Consider the following 13,207-nt stretch of genomic DNA (forward strand, 5'->3'; position numbering starts at 1 on the left):
ATAAATCAAACTTCTTGACACATAGGACCCTATACTCTCTCTTACAAACACTATACGTATATATTTGGAACAATACTGGTAACCAAACAGTTTCTGTGCCCCCATGATTTCCATAGTATGAAAAAAAAACACTATTGGAGTCAACAGGGACCAGAACTTTCTGGTGGTTACGAATATTCTTCAAAATATCTTCTTTTCTGTTGAGGAGAACAAAGAAATTCATACAGGTTCAGAACAACTTGAAACTGAGTAAATTATGACAGTATTTAAATTTTTGGGTGAACTATATAAATTTAAAATCTCATCATGTAATGCCAGGATCTCATAATAGTCAACTAGTGCACATGTTTTATCTTTAACTATTAACATTAATTTAAGACACAAATGACTGTGTTGACGAGGAGACAGGCATTTTGACACATAACTATGTGTATTTGAACGTTTAAACACAAGGCACGAAAAATAACTCTTAGTTTAGTCAGGCGCTGTAGGAGCAAGTGCGCTCCGTGCGTATCAGAGAGCCTATCAGAAACCGTCTTAACACGCACATTTGCCAAAATGAATTCTGCCTCACTGCTTAATGTCCCTGAACAGTTAAATTCGTTTTTAAACCACATCGCTTAAAATGCTTTTAAATTTCAAGCTTACATCATGATGCGCAAAATGAATTTCTCAGCCTATAAGCAAATATATAGGCCTATAGAGTTATTTCAAACACAAAAAGCACTATACATCTATCAAGTTAATAATCAAACTAACCTAAAATCTGTGGGGATGGTGACGCTGTGTTTTTATCTGCTCCATGTGTCCGGTCCATTTGCGGTTTCACAACTCCCACTCCATCATCAGCTTTAGTAAAATAAACTAGCTGTGGATATTAGTGACTAACTCATGTTTTACCCTCTCTCCTAATTGTTTTCTCTTATTTTTTTTTATTTTTTTTAGAATAGTTGACATTTTTACTTATCGAAGATTGTTCTTTGCATGACCGTTTCCAGATTACACCAGAATGAAGTGAAGAGAGGTGAATGCAGACATTAGGCGCAGCGATCACCTGATAGATAGGCTACGTGCACAGTTTGTTCAAAAGTAAAATATATAATAAATGCATATGATTGGTAAACCAAATTCAAATGTGATGTTTTAATCTCTAATGGTAATGCATGGAATTTACGGAAAAACTCCACTAAATAATGGCGCTAAAAAGTGAAGGGCGTGGTGGGGCTTTGGCGATTGGCGCTACTGATGTCCGTCAATCTACTCCACAGCCAATCACGGGCCCCCTCCTTGCTCGGGCCCCGGGCTTCAGCCCCGCCTAGCCCGATGGTTAATGTGGCCCTGTCTGTGATGACTTCAAACGGGTGGTTAGCTCCCTGCTTGATTGCCCTGCAAGCTTTATTACCAGAAGCTCCCTGTTGCCAATGTCGTTGTTCTGCTCCGCCAGGGATAACTTTCTTTTTTTTTAACATTCTCTTTATTAAGTTTTTTACATTGGCACAAAAACAAAAATCATTCCAATACAAATTTTTACACTTTTATACAAATCCTAATTTAACCATTTTAACATCGTAGTGATATGGAAAAATAAGAGAAGAGGAATTTTATTTTTATTTTTTTAGGGAAAAATCTTTTCTTTTCAAGTTGCAGGTAGGACATAACATTTTTAATCAGTGCCGAGCAGTGGGGTGGGGTCTTTCTGTTTCCAGTTGAGCAAAATCAATCTACGTGCTAAGAGTGTAACGAATCCAAGAATTATATGTCGGTTTTTAGATAGCGCCATATTATCACTACTGACACCAAAAACAGCTAAAATTGGATCTGGATCCAATTGCTTTCCCAACACTTCTGACAATAAATGAAAAACTGAAATCCAATAATTACTAATCTTAGAATAACTCCAAAACATATGTCCTAGTGATGCTGGAGTTTGACCGCACCTACCACATAGTGGGTCTACAGAGGAAAACATCTTAGAGAGCTTTAGTTTAGACAGGTGAAGTCGATGTAGGATCTTGAATTGTATTAGACCATGGGCTAATACACAAGGAAGAAGAGTGAACTTGTTCTTGTGCTTCATCCCATTGCCAGTCTTCGATATCTATTCCAAGGTCATCCCATGCCGTCTTTAGATGCTCTAATGAAACATCACATTCTAGCTGTGATAATTTATTATATACAATTGAAATTCCTCCTTTGGTAAATGGGTTCTGCAAAAACAATGCCTCCATTTGAGAAGTTGGCGGCTCACAAGGAAACAATGAAAAATTATTTTGAGCAAAACTGCGAGCCTGTAAGTATTAAAAAAAATGTGTAGTAGGTAAGTCAAATATCTGCTGTAACTGCTGAAATGTTGGAAAACCTTTGTTAATAAACAAATTTTGAAAGGAGCGTATACCTTTATTGGACCAGATCTGAAATATTGAATCAGTTTGGGAAGGGAGAAACGAATGATTAGCGATTAATGGGCTTAAAACAGAGCATGCTTGCCACTTAAAATGCTTTTTTATCTGTTTCCAAATTTTGAATGAAAACCAAAAAAAATTAGGAAACCACTGGATTGTTCAATCGAGCTGGAAGGGGGGATAGACAAAGCTGAATAGATTAAAGCTGGCCAAGAGGAAGGTGAGCATGATTTATTTTCCATATCGCAGCATTCAATCCCCCCTCATGCATTCCAAATGAGAGTGCTCTTATATTACATGCCCAGTAATACAGCTGAAAATGAGGTAGACCCATCCCTCCTTTCGGTTTAATCCTCTGTAAATATACTTTTTTGATTCTAGGTTTTTTTTGTTCCAAATATATTGGGTAATTATTTTATCAAAATTTTTCAAAAATTACTTATTAATGTAGACTGGGATACAATGGAAAAGAAATAGGTATTTGGGCAAAATACTAATTTTTACCATGTTAATGCGACCTGCTAAAGAGAGAGGGAGATTGGACCACTTCTTAAAAGTGTGTTGAGTGTTTTCATACAGCTTCAGGAAATTTTCTTTAAAAAGTGTAGAAAACCATTTAGTTATGGTGATCCCTAGATATTTAAATGAGTTTACTACTTTAAAAGGAAAATATGACAGTATTTCTAATTGGGTTTTAGGGTTGATCGGGAATATAACACTTTTAAAAGTGTGTTGAGTGTTTTCGTACAGCTTCAGAAAATTTTCTTTAAGAATTGTAGAAAAACATTTAGTTATGGTGATCCCTAGATATTTAAATGAGTTTACTACTTTAAAAGGAAAATATGACAGTATTTCTAATTGGGTTTTAGGGTTGATCGGGAATATAACACTTTTAGAAAAATGAATCTTATATCCTGAGATTTTTCCAAATTGTTCTAAAATTAACATAATGGTTGGTACTGATTGTAAGGGGTTAGAAATGTAAACTAGAATGTCATCTGCATATAATGATACTTTGTGTTCCTTTCCCCCTCTTATTATCCCACTATAGCCCGTGGATGCACGTAAAGAAATTGCTAAGGGTTCTATAGCTAAAGCAAATAGCAGGGGTGACAGAGGACAACCCTGTTTTGTAGACCGACTTAATGGAAAATAACCAGAGTTGTTATTGTTTGTTTGTACAGAAGCTTGAGGGTGGGCATATAGTAATTTAATAAATGAAATAAAATTAGAACCAAATCCAAATTTTACCAAAGTGGTGAAAATATAATCCCACTCAACCCGATCAAAGGCTTTTTCTGCATCCATAGAAATAAGTACCTCGGGCTGAGTGAGATTGGGACTTGGGATGTGTAAATAATACTTAATAAACTTCTAATATTAAAGAATAAGAGGCGATTCTTATTATTCTTGATGAATCCTGTTTGATCTGTGGAGATCACAGAGGGGAGAACTTTCTCAAGTCTGGTAGCCAAAACCTTGGCCAAAATCTTGTTATCAACGTCAAGAAGACTGATAGGTCTATATGAACTAGACTCTAAGGGGTCTTTCTCTGCCTTGTGTATTAAATAAATATTAGCCTGATAAAATGTTGGTGGTAGACAGCCTCTTTCAAATGATTCATTAAAAACCTCTAAAAGCAAAGGCAAGGCAAGTTTATTTATATAGCACATTTCATACACAATGGTAATTCAAAGTGCTTTACATTAAAGAAAATTTAAATATAATCACAACAATAAAACAAGGAATTTAGAAACTTTGAAAATGATTAAAAAATGTATTTAAGAGGTTTAAAATGAATTTAAAACGGTTAAGCTGTATATTGACAAACAATATTGGTGTGTTATAGAGTTTCCCCACTATTATAACATAACGTCCATTGGAAGCAGAAATAACTTTTGTTGCAGTAAATTGTATAACCTTCTTTATGAGAATATCTGTACCTCTAGACTTAAAGTTAAAGTTTGAATGAAATACTTGATCCACCCATCTTCCTCTTAATCTGCTCTGGTCTTGGTTCTTTAAATGCGTTTCTTGTAAAAATGCGATATCAACTCCCAGTCTCCCAAGATGTGCTAATATGTTTCCCCGTTTTATCGCTCCTTTGAGCACTTTACAATTCCATGAAATAAATTGAACGTGATTTTTCTTAACAGCATTTACTTTCCTGCTAGTCATAATCAGAGTTTTGAGAAATATTGTGGGAAGCAGCATTCAAAGTATAAGGAGAAAGGGGGGGAAGAAAAAGAAAAAAAAGTGCCAATATTTGTTTAAAAACTACAAAACTTGAACAATTTGCACAATAACTCAGTTTACCTTTTTTTTGATTGAAAGTCACAAAAAAAAAGAACAGAGCGAGTTTAGAGAACCCTTTTTACCCATAACATAAACAAAAAGGATAATAAACTGTCTGACTTACCACTTAGCTCCTTTCCAAAAACATTACAAAAAAGTACTCTATAGACCTATTTACTGTCACAAATGCAGTCCATGGACTTTCATCCAATGAACACAAGAGGTCGCTCTCTCACCATACTGACACTCACTCCACATAGACTGTCACACATCACTATGGACTACATCTCCCATGCTCCACTCCACTTATTGCGCACTCACCTGCATCCAATAACTCACACTATATAACACTCACTCTGATTCCTTTCAAATGGCCAAGTATTGTATGCGCATATCGCTAGTTGTGATAGCTACGTTACGGAGCCTACTTTAGTTTCATAGTCTTAGCCTAGTCTTGCCTTGCCTTGTCTGTTTTCTCGGTTTCTGATATTTGCCTATGTACCTGGATTTATCCCTCTAGTCTCGCCCTGTTGATTCTGTTCGCCGATCGTTGACCCACGCTAGCCCTAGGATTATTCTTGTGTCTTGTCCTCTATATACCTGTTGCCATTGTCTGACCCTTGCCTGTCTCTAACCATGTATGTTAATAAAGCTTCGCACTTGGATCCGCACGTCTCACATCTCAGTCACTCCGTGACATTTACACACTTGTATTTCTTTCACTTTAACATGTTCGGTGCGGTTTTGTCCCATTAGACTTTACTAATATCCACTGATCTGTTTAAATTATTCTGTCCAAACATGTTGAGAATGAATAAACACCACATCTCCGCTTAATCGTATACTCAAGCCTTACAGATCGGCCATCTAGGTTTGGGACTTCTTTTCAAGAAATTTCTCAGCCTCTCGAGGGTGTTCAAACGTGTATCTGATTCCGTCCACAGTGATTGTCAGTTTGGCCGGATAGAACAGACTGTAATTTATCCCAGTGGCTCGCAGCTTGGCTTTCACTGGATTGAACGTGGCTCGAAGTTTGCCAACCTCTGGACTCACATCGGGGAAGATATGCACAGGGGATCCTTGTAGTAGAGACACCCTTTATTTCTGGATAACTTCAGAATTTTTTCTTTGTCCGAATAGTAGTGCAAGCGAGCAATTAATGCCTGGGGCCAGAGTTCTGTGCGCACAATCTACTGTTATACTGGAATCCCCCAAGTCATCAGCTCCAAATAACTCCAGTAGCAGGTCTTTGATGAATCAAACCGGATTTCCAGCCTCCACTCCTTCTAGAATCCCGACGAATCTTAAATTCTGTCTCCGGCTACGATTCTCCAAATCCATACATTTCTCCTGCAATTTCTTGTGTTCTTTAGCCATGCGTTCATGAGACTGTTCAAGTACTGCCACTCTGTCCATCGTGTCACTCAGGGTTTTCCCCATCTCCCTCATTCGCCGATTCGGCCTGTGCTTTGTGTAAGGCAGCCAGCTCTGGAAAGATTTCCTCTCGTAGCGCACGCAGGTCCTCTTTCATCTCCTCTCGATTCTTTTACATCTCCAGATGAAGGCTTTCCATTTGCGATTTAATATCTTTAATCACTACCTCACGATGCATATGTAGTTCTGCTCTGAGTGCACTCAACGAAATCGGAGAATCGCCGTCGTCTTCGTCCATCTTTCTCTCACTGCTTTCTGCTTTTGTATTGCGTTGGATTGTCGATGTAACTTTTTGCACGAGCTCGGTTTCATGTCGAAAAGTTTGTTGTTATGACTCTTTGACAGAAATGTAAAGGCTTTACTTGGTTGATTAGTCTATTTAGCAATAATTTGTTATTTATTTGAGGAGCTCCCTTCTGTGCTGTTCACTCCATGCGGGCGGAAGCGGAAGTCTCAGGGATAACTTTCTAGAGTAGAAGGCAAGTGGATGGAGTGTAGGAGGCTCTCTGTGACTTTGTAACAATACCAATCCTACCCCTACTTTTAAAGCATCCACGAGGAAAGTGAGTTTTGGATCTGAATGAACCAAGATAGGAGTGGTGCAAAAGGCATCCTTGAGTTTCTGGAATGCATTGACGGCGTCAGGAGTCCAGAACGGAGACTTGGGCTTATTCTTTAGCAGTGAGGTGAGAGGTGCACAGATCTGACAGAATTTGGTGATGAAACGGTTGTAGAAATTGGTAAAGCCCAGGAATCTTTGGAGTTCTTTGATGGTGTTAGGTTGAGGCCAGTCCTTGACAGCTTGTACCTTCCTCTGGTCCATGTGAATGCCTTGATGGTCGATGATGTAACCCAGGAATTGGATGGTGTCATGTTGGAACTCACACTTCTCCAATTTGAGGTATAGATGGTTTTCTCTCAATTTCTCGAGGACCTGTTTCATCTGGTGGCAATGTTCGGCCAGGTTCTGGGAGTAGATGAGGATATCATCAATGAATATGATGACAAACTGATGGAGGAACTCCCGGAACACCACATTCATGAATCCTTTGAAGACAGAGGGTGAGTTGGAGAGGCCATATGGCATCACCTGGTATTCATAGTGGCCTGATAGTGTTATGAAGGCGGTCTTCCATTCATCACCCTCACGGATCTGAATGAGGTTGTAAGTGCTACGCAGGTCCAGTTTGGAGAAGATGCAAGCACCACAAAGCTGTTCCAGGGTGGCTGGGACCAGAGGAAATGGGTAGTGATATTTGACAGTTTGCGAGTTCAGGATACGGTAATCGATGCATGGCCTCAAGCCTCCATCCTTCTTGCTGATAAAAAAGAAGCTGGATGTTGCTGGTGAAGTAGAAGGGTGGATGAATTCCTGCCTGAGAGCCTCCTCGATGTACTCCTCCATGGTCTTCTGTTCCGGTATGGACAGCAGGTATACTCTACCCTTAGGTAGCATGGCCCCATGCAGCAGGTCAATTGCACAGACCCATGGCCAATGAGGTGGTAATTCCGTTGCTGCCTGCTTGCTGAAGACATCCTGGAAAGCCCTGTAGTCAGGTGGAATCTCAAGAGTCTTCGAGGTCTCTGGGCTCTCCACAGTCATGAGGATGGAGCTGTAGAAAACTGCTGTAGAAAACAAGAGACATGCTTTTATGGAGACAATCACCACTCCATTGGAGGATTTCCACTTGACCTCTAAGGGTTAGTTCACCCAAAAATGAAAATTAGCCCATAAATTACTCACCCTCAAGTCATCCATGACTTTCTTCTTTCAGACGAATCCAGTCGGAGTTATATTAAAAATAGTCTTTGATTTTTCAAGTTGTTTCATGGCACTCAGCGGATGTTGCATGCATCAGTCCAAAAGAAGTTAAAAAGTTAAAAAGTGTCTCACACGGCTCCGGGGGGTGAACAAAGGCCTTCTGTAGCGAATCAATGCGTTTTTGTAAGAAAAATATATTATGCATATTCAAAACATAATAATCACTTTAATGTAGCTTGCGCTCACTGTTGTACACGGAAGCAGTTCCGGGCGGATGACGTATGGAGGCCGGCTTTGAGCATGCGCCGCTCAGAAGTGACGCACGCGGAAGCGCAGGGGAGAGATCAAAACAAAACAACGGTCTGACAAATGGATTGGACGAGCTCAGCAAACAGATATGGGTTTGGATCACAGTGTTGATTTGCATATTTTGCGGTCTGGTCTTCTGTCAGCAAACAGAAGAGGACAACACCGGTAAGTACAGTTTAACAGAGTTTATTAATTGAGGCTTCTGCAGATGAGAAAGTGATGATCACAGATATGGATATTTTTGGAGAGTTAAGAGCATAGGCTTAGCTGAATAATCACACTGGTGTCTTTGCAGGTGGTGATGGACCCAGAGAGCGGAGCAGACGACAGAAGATGAACAGATAAGTAGATCAGGTAAGGTGCCAGGGAGGTTGATGCACGCATGTGAACAACAAGACCAGACACTGAGGAAGGAATGTGATGGTGGCTTATTACCGGGCTTGATTGGTGTTGACAGGTGGAGTGCATCAGTATTTGGGTGATTAAGAATGAGTGGGAGGAGCTGAAGGATCTGGCGTTGCTGTTGACTCCATGACAGAGACATGTGTAGTAAATCAGCAATTCATTACTGCCCATAGGTTTCTGGAATATTTCTAATTTACTTACTTTTACATTCATTCAGCAGGAGCTTTTATTTAAAGTGAATTACCAAAGAGAAAGACTACGAGCAACAATACGGCAAGTTTAAAATCTAAATTAGATTAGTAACACACTAGAGCAAACGTGTAATGCAGAAGATAACTTATTGTAACTTTTACTTATTGGAAGTATATTTCAGGGACTACTCTATTTTTAACTCTAATAATTTTCCAACGATATGTCTTTAATTTTAGTTATGATGACACTTTATACAACACTGATTTTCTTATACAGCATTTCAAGAATCACAACCACAAAGAGGTTAAAATTAAGCCATGCATATTTCTGATTCGGAAAATAAATATTACAGACTACACACCATTCTATCCCAGTAACATGGTAAATCATAACTAACACGCACCAGCACATCTGACTCCATCACCAGACCATCCGTCACTGCAGGAGCAGCGGTAATGTGCCGGTGTGTTGACACAGGTGGCGTGTGTGTCACAGTTGTGAGTGTTAATCTCACACTCATTAACATCTGGATCAGAGCATAAGAGATTACACTACATACCAATACAAACACCACTAACAACTAATGCAAACTGCGGAGTATTAACTTATCAGTGTAAGTGTAGTATGGTAGTATTTATAATACTAAGTATAAGGTACACATCACACACAGTAAATTATTCTGACGTGTTTTTCTGGATCAGGACTCACCGGTGCAGCCAGAGGTTCCTTTCTTCACGACGTAACCCATCTCACAATGACAGATGAAAGAACCCTTGGTGTTCTCACATTCCCCAAACACACAGATGTTGCTCAGCAAACAGATATGGGTTTGGATCACAGTGTTGATTTGCATATTTTGCGGTCTGGTCTTCTGTCAGCAAACAGAAGAGGACAACACCGGTAAGTACAGTTTAACAGAGTTTATTAATTGAGGCTTCTGCAGATGAGAAAGTGATGATCACAGATATGGATATTTTTGGAGAGTTAAGAGCATAGGCTTTGCTGAATAATCACACTGGTGTCTTTGCAGGTGGTGATGGACCCAGAGAGCGGAGCAGACGACAGAAGATGAACAGATAAGTAGATCAGGTAAGGTGCCAGGGAGGTTGATGCACGCATGTGAACAACAAGACCAGACACTGAGGAAGGAATGTGATGGTGGCTTATTACCAGGCTTGATTGGTGTTGACAGGTGGAGTGCATCAGTATTTGGGTGATTAAGAATGAGTGGGAGGAGCTGAAGGATCTGGCGTTGCTGTTGACTCCATGACAGCGACATGTGTAGTAAATCAGTAATTCATTACTGCCCATAGGTTTCTGGAATATTTCTAATTTACTTACTTTTACATTCATTCAGCAGGAGCTTTTATTTAAAGTGAATTACCAAAGAGAAAGACTACGAGCAACAATATGGCAAGTTTAAAATCTAAACTAGATTAGTAACACACTAGAGCAAACGTGTAATGCAGAAGATAACTTATTGTAACTTTTACTTATTGGAAGTATATTTCAGGGACTACTCTATTTTTAACTCTAATAATTTTCCAACGATATGTCTTTAATTTTAGTTATGATGACACTTTATACAACACTGATTTTCTTATACAGCATTTCAAGAATCACAACCACAAAGAGGTTAAAATTAAGCCATGCATATTTCTGATTCGGAAAATAAATATTACAGACTACACACCATTCTATCCCAGTAACATGGTAAATCATAACTAACACGCACCAGCACATCTGACTCCATCACCAGACCATCCGTCACTGCAGGAGCAGCGGTAATGTGCCGGTGTGTTGACACAGGTGGCGTGTGTGTCACAGTTGTGAGTGTTAATCTCACACTCATTAACATCTGGATCAGAGCATAAGAGATTACACTACATACCAATACAAACACCACTAACAACTAATGCAAACTGCGGAGTATTAACTTATCAGTGTAAGTGTAGTATGGTAGTATTTATAATACTAAGTATAAGGTACACATCACACACAGTAAATTATTCTGACGTGTTTTTCTGGATCAGGACTCACCGGTGCAGCCAGAGGTTCCTTTCTTCACGACGTAACCCATCTCACAATGACAGATGAAAGAACCCTTGGTGTTCTCACATTCCCCAAACACACAGATGTTGGTGTTGAGTTTACACTCATTCACATCTGCAAACAAAGGCCCCACAGCAACAGACTAAACCAAAATCAGATCGTCAGATGACTGTGAAAATTTGAAGAGAGAGCCAGTACAGAAAGACTTGATACTTCTGTCTTATTTTTGTTCTTATTTGTTTTATATATAAACTTGAGAAATGTGCTGTGTAAGCTGAATTATATACAAATGAACAAACACATAGTTTCTTAAAAAAATAAAAAAACAGAATTGAGCAGCATACCAATGCATGTCCTCATGTCCACAGAAGTCATGAATCCTTCATGACACATGCAGTGATATTCTCCAGGAACATTAGTGCACTGACCACCTTCACAGATGTCAACATGCTCTTCACATTCATTCACATCTGATGAGACACAGAGAGAGACAGTAGAATCAATGCATGTATGTGTACAACCGGACATACAGTTTGTAAAAATTGCATTTTTATACTGCACTAAATCAGATATGTTTGGAAATAAACAGCTGCTGTGTTAGATATAGAAGAAGGTGAACAGTGGTTTGTCAGGTTTGGTAGCAGAGCAGCTAGTGTTAAGAATGCACCTGCACATGTCCTTTGGTCCGGCGTCAGAGTGTAACAATAGGTAGATAAGGAATAGTAAACTAGCATGACGCTAGCATGATTAGCAAGTTACTAGCATGTCACTAACGTGTTTCCAGCATAATTAGCATGTCGCTAGTATGTTGCTGGCTTTATTATCAAGTACCTACCATGTTGCTATCATGATTAGCATGTGACTAGCATGTCATTAGAATGATTAGCATGTCATTAGCAAGTTACTAGCATGTTGTTAACATGATTAGCAAGTGACTAGCATGTTACTAGCATGATTAGCAAGTGACTAGCATGTTGCTAGCATTACTGCATGACTATCAAATGACTAGCATGTTGCAAGCATGGCTAGCAAGTGACTAGCATGTTGTTAGCATGATTAGCAAGTTACTAACATGTCATTTGCATGTTTCTAGAGTTTTGATAACATGATTAGCAAAGTTACTAGCATGTTGCTATCATGTTGTTAGCATGATTAACAAGTGACTAGCATGTTTGTTAACAGGACTAGCAAGTGACTAGCATGTTGCTAGCATGACTAGCAAGTGACTAGCCCATCGTTAATATGATTAGCCAGTTACTAGCATGTCATTAACATATTTCTAACATGTTGTTAGCATTATTAGCAAGTGACTAGCATGTCGTTAACATGTTTCTAGCATGTTGCTAGCATGATTAACAAGTGACTAGCATGTCGGTAGCGGGTTGTTAGTATGATTAGTAAGTGACTAGCATGTTGCTAGCATGATTAGCAAGTGACTAGCATGTTGCTAGCATGATTAACAAAGTTACTTGCATGTCGTTAGCATGTTTCCAACATGTTGATAGCATGATTAGCAAGTTTGCTAGCATTTTGCTAGCATGATTTGCAAGTTACTAGCATGTTTCCAGCATGATTAGCAAGTGACTAGCATGTTTCTAGCATGATTAGCAAGTTACTAACATGTTGTTATCATGTTTCTATGCTAATCCAGCTATAAACCAGTTGATTCAGTAAAAAAACAGCTAAAAACCACCCAAGACTAGCCTGACCTGCTAAAAAAAGTGTCTAAAACCACTTTAAAACCAGCTTGGGAGACCAGCCAAAGCAGACAATCAGCTTAGGCTGGTTTTCGCTGTTTTTTCAGTAGGGAGTTGTTAAGCTTTGCTATAGCAATAGACAGCTTAAATACACCATTAGTCTTATTGTATAAAAGTTTTCACTCCCTCAATGAAAGTCTATGGGATTTTAGGTGGTCTTTTTCAAGCCAACTTAATAACGGAGAGTATACTAATGTCAATGAAGTGTCACTCACCCAAGCAGTTCTTCATCAACATAAATCCCCTCTCATAGCCAGGGAAACAGTCACACTGGAAACTGCCCAGAGTGTTCACACACGTGCCATGACCACAAACATCAGGAGAGATCACGCACTCGTCAATATCTGTGAAAATTCACACACTCATGTAGAGAAACACATGAAATGCTTTATCATTTTCAACTGAATGTATGCACAGATACTCAAAGGGCAGCCCAAACCTTAATCTGAAAAGAATGAAACAATGGATTTATTCAAATAAAAGAGTTTATAATATTTGATACCAGAATGCAACTCAGTGGTCTGTGATAGCACCGATATCATTTGTTAATGTCGTCATTATGTCTCTAGTCATTCTATACTGATGGAAAGGATTGGCTA

At 39.1% G+C, this 13,207-nt stretch overlaps 1 long non-coding RNA gene across 1 annotated transcript; it reads right to left on the reverse strand.

Annotated features, from left to right (window-relative positions):
* Positions 1 to 10,912: 10,912 nt before the first annotated feature.
* LOC107575863 (uncharacterized) lies at positions 10,913 to 11,554 on the reverse strand. The gene is made up of 3 exons (XR_001607951.1): positions 11,519 to 11,554; positions 11,196 to 11,321; positions 10,913 to 10,965 (listed from the first exon to the last, which is right to left on the reverse strand). It is a non-coding gene; the product is annotated as an uncharacterized lncRNA (long non-coding RNA).
* Positions 11,555 to 13,207: the final 1,653 nt, after the last annotated feature.

Source organism: Sinocyclocheilus grahami, unplaced genomic scaffold, assembly GCF_001515645.1.
Source record: "Sinocyclocheilus grahami isolate Dianchi unplaced genomic scaffold, SAMN03320097.WGS_v1.1 scaffold2964.1, whole genome shotgun sequence".
Taxonomy (NCBI): Eukaryota; Metazoa; Chordata; class Actinopteri; order Cypriniformes; family Cyprinidae; genus Sinocyclocheilus; species Sinocyclocheilus grahami.